At 35.6% G+C, this 20,633-nt stretch overlaps 2 pseudogenes; both read left to right on the top strand.

The window, feature by feature from the left end:
• Nucleotides 1–1,941: 1,941 nt before the first annotated feature.
• On the top strand, nt 1,942–2,723 carry LOC100725814 (olfactory receptor 5W2-like; annotated as a pseudogene).
• Nucleotides 2,724–13,353: 10,630 nt separating this feature from the next.
• Nucleotides 13,354–14,483, top strand: LOC100726087 (olfactory receptor 1165-like; annotated as a pseudogene).
• The last annotated feature ends 6,150 nt before the right edge of the window (nt 14,484–20,633 follow it).

Here is a 20,633-nt window from a genome sequence, read left to right on the forward strand (position 1 = left end):
GGGAGGAAGATAATGGCAGGAAATTTCCAAGGAGAGCAATTGCATCAGTCTCTTCAGTTTAATTTGTGAAGCAAGTTACCATTACTTAGTTTAGCTATGGCTTCAATAGTTCCTCTCTAGGAAAGTTACTTTTGTATTAGTGATGTCAGCCAAAGAATGTCAATGTAACATCAAGAGAAGTGTCTATGAATCTCTAAGAAAATCTTTCCCTAAATAAATAATACTTTAATCATTGATTTGAAGATATTTTCTAGTTAGGGACATATAGTTCATGTCTGGTGTCAGAAAATTTAAAGAGGAAAAAATGCTTATGATATTTATGAGTGTATTTTTATGTGTGTCCCTCAGTGATGGAGACCACTATGAAGTGGCTCTCAGTAAGATTTGAAATTAATCAATTGGTTTTCTATGTTTACTTGTGGTTCTGTCACAGGCCTAGGCCCCTGGTCTGGAAATTAATAGTTGATTCATAGTAAATGAAACTCTATGAATCACTGGTTCCAGCTGAAGCTTGTAGTGGCCTGTGATGTCAGGAATCTTCAAAGATAAGACAAGGCCATAGCTGAGGATGCCTGGCTTTAAACCAAATTTAGTAGATGGAGACCTTAGGTGCAGGAGTCTTATTCCTGATGTTAATGTCAACCTGGATATAAGCCAGTTCTCCTAAATAGCATAATTTACTACCTAGGGCAGATTTTGTACTAACCCCCAAGGCCTAATTCAGTTTCTGCATTTTCCTTTGTATCCCCTCCCTTTGTTTGAAAACCAAATAAATACAGGCCACCCCAAAATGTTCTTGCTCACAGCTCCCAGAGAATCTCAAATTCTGCTAACGAATTTTGATCCTCCTAGAGCCCTAAAATCACATCACTTGTCTCTTATTTAAGCCTTTATCATCCACTTGTTTGAGAGGTTGTGAACTTGATCAGTATGCTATACCTCTGTTCTTATTTTATGCAGAATATTATTTATTTAGTTGATTCTCAATAAAGTTAGGGTAACTATAGAATGACAGAATATATGTGGTAATCATAATTATATACATTAGTGGTTTGTAAGGAATTTGCAAATCTCTCATCATCTGCATCTTTCAAACATCATGTATTATTCCTTAGAACATGGGACCCAGTACAGAGAGGCTTCCTCTTTTCTGCACAGCCTACTGCACCAATCTGGTTATTTCCTATTGGATTCCTATAATTGTATGATAAGGCATGACTTCCAACACCAGTGCTATGAATATTGAATTGCCCTGTTAAGATCATTGAAACAGATTATGTATCAATCTGGCTACTCTTTGATTACTCTTTTATGTCCTCAAACTCTGGTAGGATATTGCCTTGGTTTAGAGATGATACTAAATGGCCTCTCTATTTTCATAAGAATATGCAATTCATTATTTTAGTGAATTTACCTAAATATACTATAACATCTATGAGAGTTCATAAGATGTTTCTTTCAATAAGATATATTGAACATTTTCTATTACATTGTTATTGTGTAAAACCCAAAGAGAATGAATAATTTGGGTTAGAAAAATATGCCTGTGGAATTCCTGAAATTCATGATTTACTTATGTATTTAACTTTTTAAATCTGTACAATGAAGTTGATAGAGATGGAAAAATAATATGTGAAGTATTAGTAAGAAAATGTGAACAATATAATGGTGTGACACTTATTAATATATGTACAATAGTATATGTTTAACTTCTTAACATTTTCCCTTAAATGAAAAGTATGGCTAGGAAAACATACCTACTGGCAGTGGAGCCAAAAAGTTTTTTTTAGTCAGAAACATATAAATGAATAATTTAGGGCTTGCTCTGTCCTAAGAAAGTCCACCAAAGTTAGAGAGTAAAATAATAGATCATATAATAATACTGTGAAGTGGCTAGAGTACTTATTGGTAGTTACAGGGGTGGATTATGCATTCACTTTAATGACCATTTTAATCAGAGTGGATTCTTGGCTTCATACACCAATGTATGTTTTTCTCCACCACCTGTTGTTCTCTGACCTCTGCTATTCCACTAAAGTGGGGGCCAAGATGCTGGTGGACTTGCTTGCCATGAACATTTCAATTCCCTTCACTGGTTGTGCTCTGAAATTCTTCATTTCTGTGTCTTTACAGATGCTGAGTGTGTGCTTCTGGCAGTGCTGGCCTTTGTCAGGTACAAGGGCATCAGCAGCCCCTTACTCTACATGGCCCTCATGTCCAGCAGGCTGTGCTCCCAACACCTGTCTGGGGTTTACCTGGTGGGAATCAAAGATATTCTGATGCACACTACTCTGACATTCCTCTTATGTTTCTGTGGGTCTAATGAGATCAATCATTTCTTCTGCGATGTCCCTCCACTCCTCTTAATACCTTGTTGATATATATATATATATATATATATATATATATATATATATATTCAAGTCAATGAGTTTGTAATTTTCATGATTTTTGGTTTTGTAGAACTGTATACAATCTCAAGAGTGGCTCATATTGCTATATCATCTTGTCAGTCTTATAGGCCTACTCTACCGAGGAAAGGTTCAAGGCTGTCTCCACCTGCACCTCCCACCTCACTGCGGTTGTCATCTTCCACCCCAGTTCTGCCTGCTCCCTAGATCAGGACAGAATGACATCACTGTTTTACCTCCTGGGCAATTCCCACATGGAACCCTCTTTACCCCCCACAAAACAAAGATGTGAAGAAGCCCTGCAGAAGCTGAGAAACAAAAAGTGGTTTTAAACAATTTTATTCAATCTATGTGTAAAACATAGAATGGTGGTTGTTTTGAGAAGTGGTGGTACATACATATGTATTTTAATTTACTGAAAGGAGCAATTGTACTAACATCTAATCCCAAGAAAATATTGCAAATCTCCCAACTTGTCATGCTTCATTATTTTCTTTGAATTTATCTGTGGAACATTTTCTTGATTCTCTCAATTGTACAAAGTTTCATTTTTCATTCTTTTTTAATTTAACGTGTGTGTTAAGCAGGTGTGTTATATTTTTATTAACTGTCTCATGCTGTGTAGTGGATGGCAATTTCAGTAGTGTATTACTGGAATATTTTATATTTTAGTGGTGGGAATAGTCTTTACCTAAACTGAACATTCAAATAATGCATGGAAAGTCTCTAAACAACACTGAAATACAGTGTGTCAGGTAAGATACAGAGAAAATCCTACAAATCCAGAGTTCAAGAGGAAGCTTTTTTTGGATGGAAATATGCAGTCAGTCTCAAAAGTAAAAATGATTATTTTAGGCAAAAAACATGAATTTTAGGCAAAAGATATTTTTATTTATTTAAAGAAAGAATGAAAAAATAGAAAAAAGGTAGACTAAGATAGCACTCAGAAAAGAAAAATTAAAACTAGGAAAGCGCTAGCTTACATATTGTCATCTTAGAAACAGTTGTTCAAGTTATGAAATCAAAGCATAAAAAGTGGTTAGACACTCAAACATGGACAGTGAAAACCATTCTGTTTAATTAAGCAACAAAAATTTAGTAATATGGTCATCTATCTTACATACTTATACATTCAGTAATATCCTTTAGAACACTTTCTTTCAATTTAATTCTTACAATATCTATTATACATTTTAGATCTTATTACTTTTTCAGTTTTTATTATTTTTTCTACTACAGAAACAATGTGATACTTACTAACATGTATCTTGTTTATCTCACTTATCCGGATAGTCTCAATTTTCCTCCATTTACCTACAAAGGCTTCAAGATCATCTGTCTTTATAGCTGAGTAGTATTTCAATGCATAAAAAACACCAAATATTTTTAATCCAGTCTGTGATTGATGAGCATTTTGGTTGTTTCCAAGATTTAGCCATTACAAATTTTGGTGTTGTAAACATGGGTACACATTTATCACTGTGACATAGAGTTTCCTCAACAAACTAGGATTGGAAATTCCATTCAATCAAACTATTTCCCTCATAGGTATTTTCCCAGACTAAAAGGTAAATGTTTAGCAATTAAAAGAATATGAACTTCACAGTTTCGTGATTTTTAGAAAACAAATAAATCTTGAGATTTTTATATAAAGGTATATTTTTAATTAGGTAACCATCTTAATAATATGTTTATGCTACCTAATGATTAATTTATCATAAGATGATATATGTACAAAACAAATCCTTACAATTTTTACTGTCAGAATATGAGATTTCTTTATTCTGTGCATTGTCTTTCTTGATTTTATATACCATGACTTCCAATGCTTCTAACCCAAAGTGCACACTTCTCTCAGTCACAAGTATGCCAAGCTAAATCTATCCAAAATGGATGAAAAACAAGTGATACTTGAAAGCTACTTTGAAGTAAGACTCTATCATGAGGAGGGAGCAAAGATAGCAGATCTGCATAATAGCTGGCTACAGAGGCTCCCTGAGATAGTCAACTTAGAATTCAACATAATACAGCATGGGGAGCCCTAAACAAAGGGAGATTAATTCTCTCACCCCAAGAAGAAATTAAGGTGAGATGAACTAATCAAACATAGAGTCTCAGTGCTATTATTGGAACAGCTAAAGGCTCCCACTGCAGTGGGTGACTTGCTGAGCCGTTCAAGGTCCCGCCACTCACTGGAGACACAGTCACACTTAGGTCAGGGATTGGCCAGCCAAACAGAGAGTTAAGCTGGCTTTCTCTGTTTGTAAAATAAAATCATAATTAACAAGTAGGTTTTAGATACCTCAAGGATCATTCATTTTTTTATTTTGTTGTTTCTAACTATAGTTACTGTGGTAATAAAAATGACATGCTATAGAACTAAATCATTTTTTCCATTATTTACATGATTCTGAGTGCTTGATTCACATAATTTCACTGGAATTCTCTACTCTAACCAAAGAAAATGAGTTGCAATTCATAATATATATGTTTCTTTGAATATCACTATATCTTCACAGCTTATGAAATTATTTACATAAAGCTGTAAGGAAGCCAAACAATGGAAGACATTAAGAAAGTAATACTAGACATACAAATTCCATCAACAAAACTTTCATCCCATTTGAGAAAAAGTTATACAAATCATTACCAAGTTTTATGAATGGTATTGTTAGCACATGGCTCTCAGCTATCTTTATACTTTTACATTTGACTTATGTATCATGTATTATGTTTAAAATGATAAAAGATAAAGAAAAAAAGAAAAGATTTTACTTTTCTGTATCTGTTTTTAAGTTCTTTTGCTTAGACTTTAATGTTGTTTCATTGATCTAATCTCTACTATTACTTTAATTGATACAACAGACCAAATGTTTTGTTGCAAGCCAGGCATGGAACCGTCCAAGCAAATTTTTACATTTGTTAACTGTGTATTAAAAACAACTCACACTTGTAAAGACAACCGTAAGTGGATGCTGAATGTTATTTATCATTTTCTATTGCTTTTCCATTTCTAGCTCTATTCCCTTGGAATAATCATGGTATACTTTTGTTACAAATGCTACTCCATAAGTACATTTGGATAAATTTAATATTCTTAGGTTAGTTATTTTGTGGGTCACATCTGACATCACTGACTGTCTTCTCTAATTACAACCTGCAGAAGTGTATGTGGGACTCATAGTTGGTGGATTTAAAGTCTCATTAATATGACTGATTTGAAGAATATTACTGAATCTATAGCAAAATCCTGGTGCTTAGAATTTCACAATTTTGTGAACTATGCAATTGAAAATATATTTAAGATATAATAATAATTCTATTTTTGACCATAAAGATATTGTTTAGAACAGTGTAAAGTACGCTTCTGCATAAAGAAATATACAAACAGTCATTCAAAGGAAACATTAAAATGCATGTCAATTATTCTGAAGATGTTAGAATAGACGTAGTTGAGGGGTTTTTTTTTGTTTTTGAGTATTTTTTTAAAACTTTCATATCTGTACAGCGGTAAGATATTTTGTTTTGTTTGCTACTTTGTTTTAAAAAATAAATATATTATTTTAGTTATTGTAAGAAATTCATAATTTACATAACAGATAACATAATTATTTTCTTTTAATTTCTCTGTATACAGTTCATGACAACAAAGACTTAGGAGTCTCTGGGGGCTGTGTCTCCATAGACAAACATTCCAGAGGACAAACCAACAAGGGTGTGGGACACAACCTCAAGGCTGGTCTCTTCCTCAAGGGAAGTTCCAATATTCTTTTGAATAGTTTGGCAATTGGGAAATATAATTAGCTGACTCCTTTATTCAGTTCAAATTTGTAAGAGTGACTGAGTGCTTTTAAAGAAAATAGAAAACACTTTAATGTCATTTAGCATTGTGGGAGACTGCTTATGCTGTTTACTAAAAAGACAAGTTAGCCATCAAATAAAATACCAGCATCAAGAAAACCTGGCTTTTGGTGAGTGGCTTTAATGTTAGATATCTTTTCATTTTTATAAAGTAGGTATAGGTATTTTATAAGGTAGGTATAGGTAGATTAATATTAATAAAAGTGTGGCAGAGGGAAAAACATGTAACAGGGAAAGAGACATGTCTACTAAATTAAGCCAATCGTTCATATTTCAGGTATTAAATAATATTTTCCTTGCACCTTGTAATTTTTTTTCTGAGTGTAGACATTTTAGATATTGTCATGGTTTGTGTCTGTGGGCCCAGGACTCATGAGATTGCATTGTGCACTTGTGATTGGTTCACTGTCTAGTGCTTGTATTGATGGTGTCAGTGCTATACCCACATAGGGGTGGAACCAAGATGTAATTTAATGGCAGGAAGAAGGTATGTCTTGTTCTTTTGCTGGTTTTGCTGTTTGCAGCTGCCATGAACTGTGGCCCTGCCATGCCAACTTGCCTTGGAGCCAACTGAGTATGGACTAAAACCTCCAAAAACTTTAAGAAATAAACCTTTCCTTTCCCAACTTTGGGCTTCAGGTATTTTGTCTCAGCATACATTAGATATTTTACATGAAATGTTACATATAAGTTTGATTCTCACAAAACAACAAATTGAAGAACTATAAAAGGAAACAAATATAAATATACATATAAAAAGTAAAATAGCCATATAAAATAAAATATTTCATAAGTGAAACAAAGGAGTAAATTAAAATGTTATTTATATTCTCAGAAAAATTTTCTTGGAATAAATGTGTAGGGAACTTTCATGGAAAATGATATCTCATATAAAATACTGGGGGAGAAATGAGATGATTTTAGTGAATTAGAAAAGCAAAGAAAGTTGTCATTTCATAGGGCACCATTTTGAAGTATGGATGTGAATTGAATCATTAGGTTATGTCCATTTTGGCAGATATAATAGAGTGCTTATAGAATACTATCAATTTGATGGTCTTTGTAATGGATGCTTTGATTATTTTGTTCAAATCTGAGAATTTGTGTTATACTTTCACAAGTCTTACAGAAACTCTTCATGAAAACAACTGGCAGTAGCAGAAATGAGAGAGCAGGATTATCTGATGTCTGTTTGTTTTCGTATGTAGTGCCTATTGAATTGGCAACAGCCACAATCTGTGACTGCAGTATTGAAAGGCAACAAGGAAAGAAAATTTCAGGGGAGAGAGAGGATATCAGTGAAAGTTTGAATTGAACAGTGAGTATCCTGCAATTAAAAGGAGTTAGAATACAAATGTCAATCCTTTTTTGTCCTTTTGCTAGCATTGTAAACATTAGTTTAGTTTATTTATCAAAACCCAGTAATTCTCTCTGCCTTGTAGCTTGATTAAACTCAAAGTACACTAGGAATCAAAATTTAATTTTATAAAATCTGATATTTCATAGTAGTGGTCAAGATCTCCTGGGACCCATCCTCAGTACTGTGGAGGAACCAACAAAATGAAACAAAACAAAAAATACAAAACCAAAACTATGGCTAATTTCATAACATTTGCCCCATAGCATTGTTTTAGCATTTTTCTGATCTTGTTCTATGTTTTTAGGGACTAAATGCAACAGGCACTATTTGCACTCCAAGTGAGTATGAGGTGGTTAAGGAAGCAAAATGTATGGGAGGGGGAGCAAAGATGGCGGATAGTTAACAGCTGGCTACAGAGGCTCCCTGAGATAGTCAACTTAGAATTCAACATAATACAGCATGGGGAGCCCCAAACAGAGGGAGATGAATTCTCTCACCCCAACAAGAAACTAAGGTGAGAAGAACCAATCAAGCAAACAGTCCCGGTGCTATTATTAGCTAAAGGTTCAATGCTCCCACCACAGTGGGTGACTTGTCAAGCCATCTGAGGTCCCACCACTTTGACTCACTGGAGGCACAGTCACACTGAGGTGGGGGGTCAGTCAGCCAAATGAGAGCTGAGCTGGTGGGGAGCCTGCATTGCCCTGTGGTGAGTGATGGGAGTAGAGCCATTCCACAGAGAGGGGGGCTCCGATGGATGACATTCTGGGACTGGGCAGGACTGGCAAGTACAAGGAGCATCAGTGACTTAAGTCAGTTGTTCCCTTCCCAAATGGGATTGGTGGAGTAAGGTAGGCCTGGGTCATGTGACCTTGCAGAGACCCAATAAGTTATCTGAAATCAATTCCCTAAGGCAGCAGCACACACTGGTGCAGTTAAGCCTCATAAGTATGACTGAGCCAGAGAGGAGGCGGTGCATACTAATACAGTGCAGGCTGCAGCAGCTTCACTGATCCAGAGGGCAGTGGCCAGCATATACTGACCCTGTCTGCAACTCACTAGCACAATGCAGTGGGAAAGATCACCTAGCCAGCATGCTTCAAAAGAATTGTAACCAACAAAGAAAGAAACGGGGCCTCCTGGAAGAAATAAAAAAGATGGGAAGAGGAAGCAATAAGAAAAAGTCCCAAGGTCCCAACCCTGAGAACATTGACCCAGGACAGGTAAATACAAAGGATAATGAGAACAGCAAACATGCAGTATCAGACATGTAACCAGTGGGCATAAAGACATACCTTTGGGATCTCATAGATGAGTTCAAAAGTGAAATAATTAGCCAAATAAAGCAAGATATAAGATTAATAAAAGGAGTGCTATACACACTTCAAGCAGACACAGGTGGAAGAAGGGAGAAACTCAAATAAAGGAGAGAACCATTTGATAAGAACATAAAGAAAATATACAATTCATGAAACAGATTCAAAGAGATTATCAGGAAATTAAAAAATCTATGCAAAGATGGCAAATCTGCTTGAAAGAAACTAAGAATAGATTATCCAAACTGGAGGACAGTTTTGCAATGTGTGATTATGAAAGGAAAAACTTTTTAAACATAACAAGGAAATAAGCAGTAATACTACAAAGGCTAGAATATGGCAAGAGGATCTATAACTTGAGAATAAAGAAGGTGAATGTAGAAGCAGGGATACAAACAAAAGGAAATAATTCAGGAAAACTTCCCAAATATAGGAAAAGGAAATGATATTCAAATGTATGTGGCATACAGAACTGCAGCCACCTACAGCCAAAACAGAGCTACACCCATGCATATAATAATCAAGATCCCAGAAATTCAATACAATAACATAATATTAAAAGCTGTTAGAGACAATAAATAGACGACCTATAAAGGAAGACCTATCAGAATAATGGCAGACTTCTTGACACAAACCAAGTCAAGAAGTGATGGGAGTGAAATATTACAAACCCTGAAAAAAAAATCCTCCAACCGAGATTGTTATACCCTGCTAAATTGTCTCTAGAAATTAATGAAGAAACAAGATGCTTCCAAGATAAAGAGGAACTTGGGAAATTTGCAACCATCAATCCAATTCTATAGAGAATATTGCAGGACACTCTAGAGAGAGAGAAAAGTACTAGGATTCCAGGAACAGTGGCAGAGAAGCCTCAGTGAATGGAGCAGAAAACAATGAAGAAGATAAGCAGACAACTGACGTCCAAAAAAGAGCATAACAGAAATGAGGCAGAGAAGGTTGGTTATAATCTCTAATATAGATGGCCTTGATATACTAAATTTTTAAAAAGTACCACACGTGGAGTATATCAGGAGGCAGGGTCCACCAATGCTATTTTTAGGAAATATAATAACATCAAAAAAAGTATATGGACTGAAAATCAAATATGAGAAAACAATGCTCTATGTGATAGAGAACCAGAGCGTGATAGGGGCAACTAGACCAGTATTTGTGGATAGGTTGGAAAGACAGGCTTAATAGGTAAAGAAAAACAATTAGAGATTAAGTCCAGCAGAGAGAAGGTTCAGAACCACTTAGGTAAATAGCAAGTTGCTCCCCTACCCTCCAATTTAAAACCAAGGGTCTTGGTCAGACCCAAAAATGTACAGTGTACCCTGGCGAAGTGAAAGGGGAGACAGAGTCTTAAAAATGATGGCAGAAGATATTGTTAATAGTGTTTCAGGATTTAAACCACACATTACTCACACCACTCTGCTTAGATATGTTTTATTCTTTTTTTGATATATTTGATTCTGTCCCACTTTGTCTACTTGCATTAGATTTGAGGGCACTGACAGCTATCCCAAAAACAGCAGGATATAGCACAGTAACCATCTTTAATTTGCTATTATCTTAATCTGGAGCCCTGTATGACTTATACTGTTTAATCATGACTGATCTTAGTTAAATCTGGGCTTTGATTGCTGTTTAGTATTGACAGATTTTATTCAAAACTGATATGATTGGTAGTATCAAGTCTGAGAGTATAGGCAACTACACTGAACATGACAAAACTCTACGATACACATTCTGGTTTGATAACTACCTGTTTTTGAAGTTTTATATTATATACAAAGTTGTGATTTCATTAATACTGTTATGTACTGATATATTCAGTTATACTATGTCTGATGATATAGCCAATTCTATTGAAGATAACAAGAGACAACACAGGAACTATGGTAGAACTTCTTGTACAACAGTCTTATATGTCTTTTTCATTTCATGTGTTTTACAAATATGTTTTGCTTTGTCTTGCTTTGTTTTGTTTCTTCCTCTAATATACAAATGATAGAAATACATGTTAAGACTCTTGCATGTGTAGAATCTATAAACAGTTTATGAGAACTGATCTTATGACACATGATGAAATGAACTGATATGTTGAAGAAAAGATACACTAAAGTACCCAGTGCGGATCCTGGAGTGTCATAATGTGAAATCCAGCAATAGTATTATTCTTTGTTCAGAGCAATATTAGTCTGCTTGTGTTTGTTCAATCTCAACATAATTGAAGAAATGGATAACTGCAGGTATGTTTTAGTGTATAGGATTGATAATCATATTTCTAAGTCTTTGTTGGATAGTTGAACAGAACTGGTTGCAGTCTCACTGTTTGAATCCCCACTTTATATGCTCCACTTTTTAGTATCTTGAATAACTATTTGTAAGAGAACAATCTGTAATCATCAACTAGTGATTTCTCACTGTTTATTTTTTTCTTTGAAAGTATGTGTTATTTCTACCCATTTCCTGTTGTGTTTACTCTTTTTTTAAATAAAATTTTTTAAAAATAGGAAGCAAATGTATTTGTTCTGAAGCTTCTACATTGCTCTGGTTCCACAAGAAAGTATGTGTTTAATACACCGTTAATGTTCCTCTGGAATTCAGATGAAGGAATGTTTTAAAAAGTTTTACCAGTTGCTCAAGTTCTGATGGTGTGTAGAATCATGTGGCTACGTTTACTGATGACCAGTAAGATCAGTGGAAGCTGGAGTTATAGTGAAGGATTTTAGGCAAACAGAAAACCCTGAATTAAGGCAAGAATATTGGTAAAAGCTTCAACAAATTAGGATAAAAAGTCACGCAGGCAGCCATGAGAAATTATGAAATGGATTTCAAGTGTGATAATAAAACACAATTCCAAAAAGTTCTGAATTGTTAAGCTTGAGGGCCATGATTTATCAGTAATTCATGGACAAATTTTGGTATGGGAGGGAATAGAGCTAGAAATATATTAATTTTAAATTTTAACTAGTGGATACATATTGAAAGAAATTGCAATTTTCTGCAATAAGTGCATGTGGGCTTAGACATATTTTCCTGAGATAATGAGTTTAGTTGAAAGGGAATGGATATTCAGGATAAAATAAGGTTAAATAAAATATCTTAAAATATTTGAAAAATCTATAAAATTATGAAAAACAGTAACCCAGTCTTTTTATTTTCCTTTGAAACGAAAATATTTCAATTTAAAAACAAATGATAAAACTCAACACTAACAAAAGACATCTTAAAACACATATTTGAACATATAATTGACATGATTGGTGCTGTGGTTTATTTCAGTGATAAAGTTTGAAAATAAGGCTTTTATATGTGGGAAAGGAGGTTTAAGGAGAAAAATGAGCTATAAGTTTGTTGCTGATACAAATGAAGCACAGTACATGAAAATATCTAGGAATTCTCTGTATTTAAATTGTACCATTTCTCTAGAGAGCTGATTTTCAAGATTTCCAGAAAGCCACTTTCATTATGCTTAGGATAAATGTACTCTTACTATTCCAGGAATTCTGTCTCTAAGTCAAGTTTCAGGACATTTACTAACACAATTCATGAGCTTCTTTTCAGGAGCCACAGATTTTACTTCAACATTTTGAACCAGCATGGTGTATCACAACAAAAATACTTCAAGTGCCTCAGTGTAAGAATGAGTCTTTAAAAAAACACATGTAACTACTGAGTATCATTCACATGGAGTCACCCATGTGATGTGATGAATAGGGGCAGATTTCATGAGAACACTGTAAAATAAAGTTTCTAAGTTCAGCCTGGACAGTTTGGAGACTTAGAGAGAACCTGTCTCAAAATAAATAATAAATAATAAAACATAGCTCAATGCAAGGACTCTAGGTCAATGCTGAATAAATGTCTCCAAAATTTTTCTCCGAATATCACTTCATATGAATCATGTATACGAATGTCAAATAAAATGACAGTGGATTATATAGTTTTAGCAACATAATTTTAACTAAAAATTTGATGGAACTAATTAAAAATTCACTTAAGTAAATATTTTGAGAACTTGACACTAGACTACATATTATAATACGTAAAACTCCAGTGTATCCATAAAAAATATTGCCTGTCAAACAGTATATACTTCCTATCCCAAAGTACTGCAATTGCTTTTATAGTGGCAATTGAAAATCTTTTAATACTCCTATGGTCTCCTCTGACATGAATGATTATATGACTACTGTGACCTAGGCAACACTTGTCAGATTTTGCTTTGTCTCCTTTTATGTCACATATTTTATTTAGAGGTACTATATGAGATATTTATATATATAATTTGCATGTCAGATCAGTATTGATAAGAATTACCATTTTATTCCAGATAAGAGAAGTGCAAAGTACAAAAGGGCTCACTGAACTGTCTGCCATCAATAGTCAGTAAGTGGCCATGCAGGACTCCAGAGGGAACTGGAGCAGTAGGAATGTGAAAGAACCCACCTGGCTTGTTTCCATGGAGCCCTGCTTCACCATCTCCTATTTAACAAGGTCTATTTCTGCTGTGCAACTTTCTTTTCATTATTCTTTTCTAAATAAAGAATCATAGCACATGAATTGGGAAATCAGAGTTCTGTGACATCATTCATTATGGTGGGGTTCTCAGAATACCCACAACCTCCAGACATCCCTCTTCCTGGTGTTCCTGACCATCTACACAGTGACTATGCTGGGAAACTTGGGCATAATTCTTGTCAGAAACGTCAACACCAAACTTCAGACACCCATGTACTTTTTCCTTAGCTGTCTTTTATTTTTTGATATTTGCTTTCCAGTGTGTTTACACCCAAACTGCTAGAAATATTAGTTGTGGAAGACAGAACCATCTCCTTCAGAGGATGTATGACCCAGTTTTTCTTTGGCTGTGTGTGTGTGTGTGTGTGTGTGTGTGTGTGTGTGTGTGTGTGTGTGTGTGTGTTACAGAGATGTTTATGCTGGCAATGATGTTTTATGACTGATTTGTGGCCATCTGTAACCCCCTGATCTGCACAGTCACTATGTCACCTAAGCTCTGCACTCTCCTGGTGGCAGGAACATACATGTGGAGTGGATTGCGTTCCTCGAGAATCACACATTCTCTTGTGCAGCTGTCCTACTGTGAGTCTAACATCATAAATCACTTTGACTGTGAATACTCTGCTGTCCTCTTATTATCCTGCTCTGATCACTCCTTCAGCCAGATGATGTGTTTTGCCATTTCCACCTTCAATGAGGCTTGCACCTTACGCCTTCATAGTCATCACTGTTATCAAGATGTTCTCCAAGGGTAGACTGCAGAAAGCCCTCTCTACTCGCACCTCCCACCTGACTGCCATCAGCATTTTCCACAGCATCATTCTTCTCTACGGCATGTCCACATCCAAAGGCTCCTGGCTCCTGGTCAAATTGGCTATGGTGCTTTTTACAATCCTGATCCCTATGCTGAATCCCATTGTCTACAGTCTCAGGAACAAGGATGCGAAAGAGACATTTAGGAAGATAATCATAGATAAGTTGCATTCTCATTCAATAGAATTCCGATAAATATATTTTTTGCATCTTGTTCATACCCTTGCTTTAAAGTATATATGATACAACTTTAGGCATAATGAACCCAAATCCCCATCAATATTCTTCAACAGCAAGTCCAAGTAGATCAGCCTGCAATTAATCTAGTGCTGATAAGATCTGCTGTGAGAGTAAGGATTGGAAAGGTGGCTTACCTGCCATTTGGCAGTTAAGACAATCACTAGTCCAATGGCCCTTGAGGTTTTTTTTACTGCCACTGGGCAGTAAAATTTCAGCCTTTTGGGTTTTATGGGACAAGATTATGAATGAGGTGTGTCTTTTGAAGGATGAGAAAAATTTGGTCATTTACATGGTGACCAAACTGGAGGTGATCCAGGAGCTACAGCTAAAGTAGACTGAATCACACTTTCCAAAAGAAATTGTCACTTGTTTTGAGAATGTGACAGAGAGAAAGCACCCAAATCTGTCCTCATCGGCTGTCACCAAGCGTACACAGAGGGGTTCCCAAAGGATGAGAGGGCAATAACCCTACCTAAAGGCTTAAGGTAGTACACCTGCTCAAGGAAGTTGAGAGTTGTTACACCTGTCCAGGGAATGCACAGGAGGTTTTCTGATGTGACTTCGTTGATTTCTGAAACTGAAAGACTGAGAAACTGATAGGAAACCCTGATCTGAGAGGTGCCTCATCTGTGAGGAATGATGTGGATTGGTGTTGGATACAAGCTAGCAACATCAAATAGGCAGGTCCTGGAAGAAAGGAGGGTGGCTCATACACAGGGGTCTCAGAACCAGAGGTGACCACTAGAAGCCACAAGCACTGCCAATCCAAGTCATGGTACCAAAATCTTAGGTTTTTCGGCACAATAGAGAGGCAAAAAGTAAAAGATGCCTTTACTGAGGATGTGGAGAAGAGTGCACAACTTGTGTGGCTGAGCTTCTCTAAACAGAGACAAAGGGAGGTGAAGGTTATATGAACTCTGGCCAGAGATGGAGTTTGGGGGCAGGCATTGATGACATGTGAAACAGACTGGAGTTTTCTTCATGTGCATGAGAAAGGAAAGAGGAGGTTGTATTCAGGGCTGCAGTGAAAAGGAGGAAAAAATGATCATCAGAGAAATAAGTTACTGCTTTTGTTTTTGATCTTCCATATGTTAGACTGACACCACAATAGTAATTTATAATAGATCAGAGACCTTTCAAATGTCACCAGAAATTCTGTAGCTATTAAAATATTAGTAAGACAAAAATATAAACTAAGCAAGATTTAACTTCATTTTTATGACGACTATTTTAAATCATCAAAAATTTGGAAAAACACATATTAAATGTGAAGATAATTGCCAATAATATACATTAAAAATGATCTACATGAAAAATTGATATTATTTATTTATGCAGATGTACATTAAAATCTGCATGAGATTAAAATTCAGAACTTTCAGAATGAGTCAAATTAATAAAGATTGATGCTGTAGGGACAGAGGTGCAAGTATAATACACGTCTTGTGGGAATTTAGACTGTGTATCCATTTTGGAAAACATATTTTAGATATTTCTCAGAAAAGGAAACATATATCTATAATCAACCAGTAATTTCATTCCTAGGTATTTAAGAGAAATGAAGGTATGTGTTCACTAAAAATATGTACATTAAGATATATAGCAGTTTTAATTATAATAGCCAAAAAGAATAAACAACCCAAATATCCATTAAGAACTGAATAAATAAATACTGTAGAAACTGCCTACAGTGGAAGACTACTCAGAATAAACGAGTACCATAATCCTACAAAAACACAGATTAATTTCAAAGTGCTTATACTGAAGGAAGTGAGTAACGTAGAGAGATAAAAGAATGCAGGGTCTACTTCTCCTTTGTAATTCTCTCTGATCCCGTAACCTACCACTGGAGGTAAATCAGATGTGTTCTGAAATTCTGGCCCTTACTTCTATGAAACTGTTGTAGACACTGCAAAAATGATAGCTCCAGTAGTACAAACAGGCAAGTGAGCAGCTCTCACAAGCATGTCATGATTTCTACAATATGTGCCATAATGGCTACAAGAATAGTTTTCATGAACTAGCTTTGGGTCACAGGGCACAGATTCAAGATTCTTGGATTTAAATTGTCCCTGTTGACATCATCTGACTGTGGGACCCTCAACAATCCTTAGCCATCCATGTTCTGTCATGTAGTTGTTAAAATAATAGTAAGATAAAGATATAAATTCTATAGATAGTGCTACTATGTGTAGCAGTGATGGAAGCACTTGTACACATCCTTTCAGTGAGATGAGGGCTTGTGTGACTAAAACCACTTACCTTTAGTCATAAGGAGGTCTTTAATAATCACTTCTGGTGGAAGTGTGTGAAACACAAAGCTGTGACCAATGGCAGGTCACATGCTGGGGAGGCACATCAGTCAGAAAGTACAAAAGGGGACATTTGTATCCAAGGGAACATCAATCAGGAGTAAAACCATCACAAAACAAAGAAAACCAGGGAAAATATTACAGTTCTTTAATATGTACTGAAGCAAAAAAGACATTCTGAAGAGTGTGGCAGAGGCAGTTGCATATCATCTGCATTACTTTTCCTCAACATAGATGGTACAACATGGAGCAGGATAACTTCAGTGTGGGAAGAGCAGAGGCACGTGAGCTATACACAACCCAAGGGAACTTCTAACTGTAGAAATAATGAATGAGTAGCCCCATGACAAGGCAGGACTTCACAGAAGGGGAAGATACTCAATTAAATGTCTGTGTTCTTCTGTTCAAATAGCAGACCTAGAATAGAAGCAATGGGAAATACACAGACATATTGTCTACATCAACTGAATATTGGAATGTTCCTAATGTTTGACTTGTATAAAATTGCTATTGTCTGGATAACAAAAGTTTTTCCTGAATAAAAGAAAATTCCTAGAAATAAAGTCATCTGGCTTTGGAAAATTACTGTAAAATCTGTAATTCAACAAATGGGGGAACATAGAATTTTAACTCATGGACCAAATAGAATACTACTGGTTAATTTGTTATTTAGCAAACCACTGCTTCTATTCCACCCAAATCCTAAGCTTTCTCATGCCTCTTTCCTTGTGGTTCCCTCATTCTCTGTCCTTCCCACATTTCTGCACATTCATAATATTGTTACCATGTTATGCAACCCTCTACTCTCTTCCTCTAAAAAATAATTACACTAGAGGACTTAGCAAGGCCCCTCTCACTCTTTGGAATAAAATAAGAGTCACTTAGTGTGACTAGAGTTGAGAATCCAAGCTCCAGTGGAACTGCAGTAGCTGAGAAGTGTCAAGCTCTCATATTAACACCTTCTCACAGGATGTGATATATATCAGCTGATTCTTTTATCTCAAGACAGATAGGAAAATTTTTTAAAAAGAATAAAACCATAAATGATGGTAAAACCATAGATGATACAAGAAAAGGTGATTTGAGGCCTAAATTTTTCTGAAGATTCTCTCCAATACTCCATTTTTCTATGGCATTTGAAAAGATACAGAGAAAGGAAGTATATGTTAACCATTGCAGCCTTCTACAAACAACAGATATTATCTAAAATTGACTCCTAAAATAGGTTGACAATGGATTGCTAATTCCTGGGAGACTTCTCTGTCCTCTGCAGAAGGAAACAAAGGTCTTCCTCATTCCTTAGCAGATCAAACATCTTTCATTTTCTGATCCACACCCACAACACCTTACTGTGTAAACCATGCTTTCTACAAAACCTCTGGAAAGTTTTCAGGGAGACACAGAGCTTTTTTTTTTATTTAAAGAGAAAAACAAAACAAAGCAAAACAGTAAAAGGCTACAAGTAATACAGAATTTCAAGAGAAAAAATATACACTAAGAATTCACTAGTTAATAGATTACATATTGTCATCTCAGAAACAGGAAAGAAAGAGACACAGAGCTTTTGCAAACTCCAGTGCACTGTGTCACTGTGCCCAAGATAAAATAAAACAGCTCTGCTTTTAAAAAACATGTCTTGCACCATTTTTTGGACCCAAGCTTGGAGATGCAAGGGCTTGTTTTTGGATTACAAGCCTGACCTGGCACCTACTAAGCACTGACAACCTCCATGCTAGGAGGGAAGTGTCTGTGGCTTGGACTGCTTCTTGCATCTGGGAAAATGGCTACACTTCAGCCCCACTAAGCTTCTTTCAGCTCTTTGGCCATGCTCTGTGGCTTGCTACCTCAGGACTCTGCACATGCAGTTTTTGTGATAACTCAGACCCCGGTATAAAATCCAAGAAAGCAAGAAATTAAAATTTGAGAAGCAAAGGCTTTATTAGGTAAAATCCAGGCCTGGTGATGAGTCTCCGGGAGCCAATTTGGAGACTGCACACCTCACAGCTAAAAGTCAGGACTTTTCATCTTGTAAATCCACAAACAGCTGCTGGTCACATAATGTAAGGAGGGGATGGGGATGTGACGCACTACAAAGCAGAAAAGGCAATTGCAAGTCTCCCTGCATACTAGCAAGTTTAGATAAGAAGAAAACTTGTTATTCTTAGCAAAGAATAGAGAAGTCTAACAGCAATTAACAACCTTAGTTACCTTACTTTAGCACCACAACTGTTCTATTTGTAGAGGGCAACAATGGTTAACATATCAATTAGGTAAGATTTTACAATTCTTTACAGAGGAGAGCATTGATTAACATATCAATCCTTTGCCCAGAGGGAAAGGAAAACACACATTTACAGTAAGGCCAAATTACAGGTATTACTATGATACAAAGGAAGCTATTTTTGTGAAGAATGTACAATCTAATACAATCTAATGCAATTAACACAATTTGTGACGGGCTACCCGGTCTTTTTGGGTAGGGAAGACCCAGGTTGTCAGGAGCTATTACCTCAGGCCTTTGTTTTATGGCCTTTAGGAAGTTAAAACTTAACCTAGTTAGATTTGAAGGGAGAAAGGGAGGGGAAGCTGTAGGTGGGCTTATACAGAACAGACCTTAGTAAGGTTAGGGGGGCTTAGGTTATAACATTAATGGAGTTTAATGTCTCTGTTGATTCCTAGTTTCTTTCCATTGTAATCTAGCAAAATCCAGTTTTTGGTGTAAGGTGAGAGTTGCTTTTGGAATGAAAACATGATCTACTTTTATAGTTCCATTACCTGCAAGAAAAAAATGTGTGTTCTGCTGCTGCGGGGCAAAACAACAGATGTCTACAGATATCTGTTAAACTCACTTATTCTATGGTGGATTTTGAGGCTGATATTCCTTGATTTTTGTGGTCTAATCATCTATTTAGAGAGTAGGGTATTTAATTCCCCCACTACATTTCTATACATATCTGTTTGTTCTTTTATGTTAAGTAGCATCTGCTTTAATATATACATTAAGATTATATATATATATCATATATAAAGCCATTATTGCTTTTTGCTGAATTGTTCCATTTATGAATCTGCACTGATCTTTTTTGTTTCGTATGACCAGTTTTTTAAATTGTTTTAAAAAGCAAAACCGAAAAAATGAAATGATACAAATAAAGCAGGGATTTAACATTAGTTAATATATTACATATTGTTGTTTTAGAAGTTGTACTTCAGGTTACAAAACCTAGGCACAAAAGTAATCAGGCCAACAGTGACAACACAATGTGTTCTTTTTGGGTTTTTTTGTTTTGTCTTTTTCCTTTTTATTGGTACCAGAGATCGAACTCACCACTGCTTGCTTGCAAAGCAGGTGCTTATGCCGCTGAGCTAAATCTCCAGCCCCAATGTGTTCTTTTTGATGACTAGCAGAGATTAGCAGTATAGATATCTAGCTAGCATACATATACACACATACATTTGTAGGTGTTTACCAACATACATGTAATTTTTCCTTTTTTCCTTTCTCCTATCCTAGTTGTTCTGTCCTTTTGAGCATTTTCTTTCTCATTCATTATTCCAATGTCTATTTTATATTCAGAATCTTATTACTCCTTCAGATCTTTAATTTTTTATTTTTTTAAAACTAGGAAAACAATACATTTACAAATGTGAATTTCATTTATTTCACTCATGAGTATGATCTCAAGTTGCCTCCATCTATCTACAATAGACTCAAGATTATCCTTTTTTATAGCTGAGCAATATCCCATTGTATAAAATACCATATCTTTTTTTATCCAGTTTTGATTTGCAT

Source organism: Cavia porcellus, unplaced genomic scaffold, assembly GCF_034190915.1.
Source record: "Cavia porcellus strain 051 isolate PalLab524CR breed Dunkin Hartley unplaced genomic scaffold, mCavPor4.1 scaffold_19, whole genome shotgun sequence".
Taxonomy (NCBI): Eukaryota; Metazoa; Chordata; class Mammalia; order Rodentia; family Caviidae; genus Cavia; species Cavia porcellus.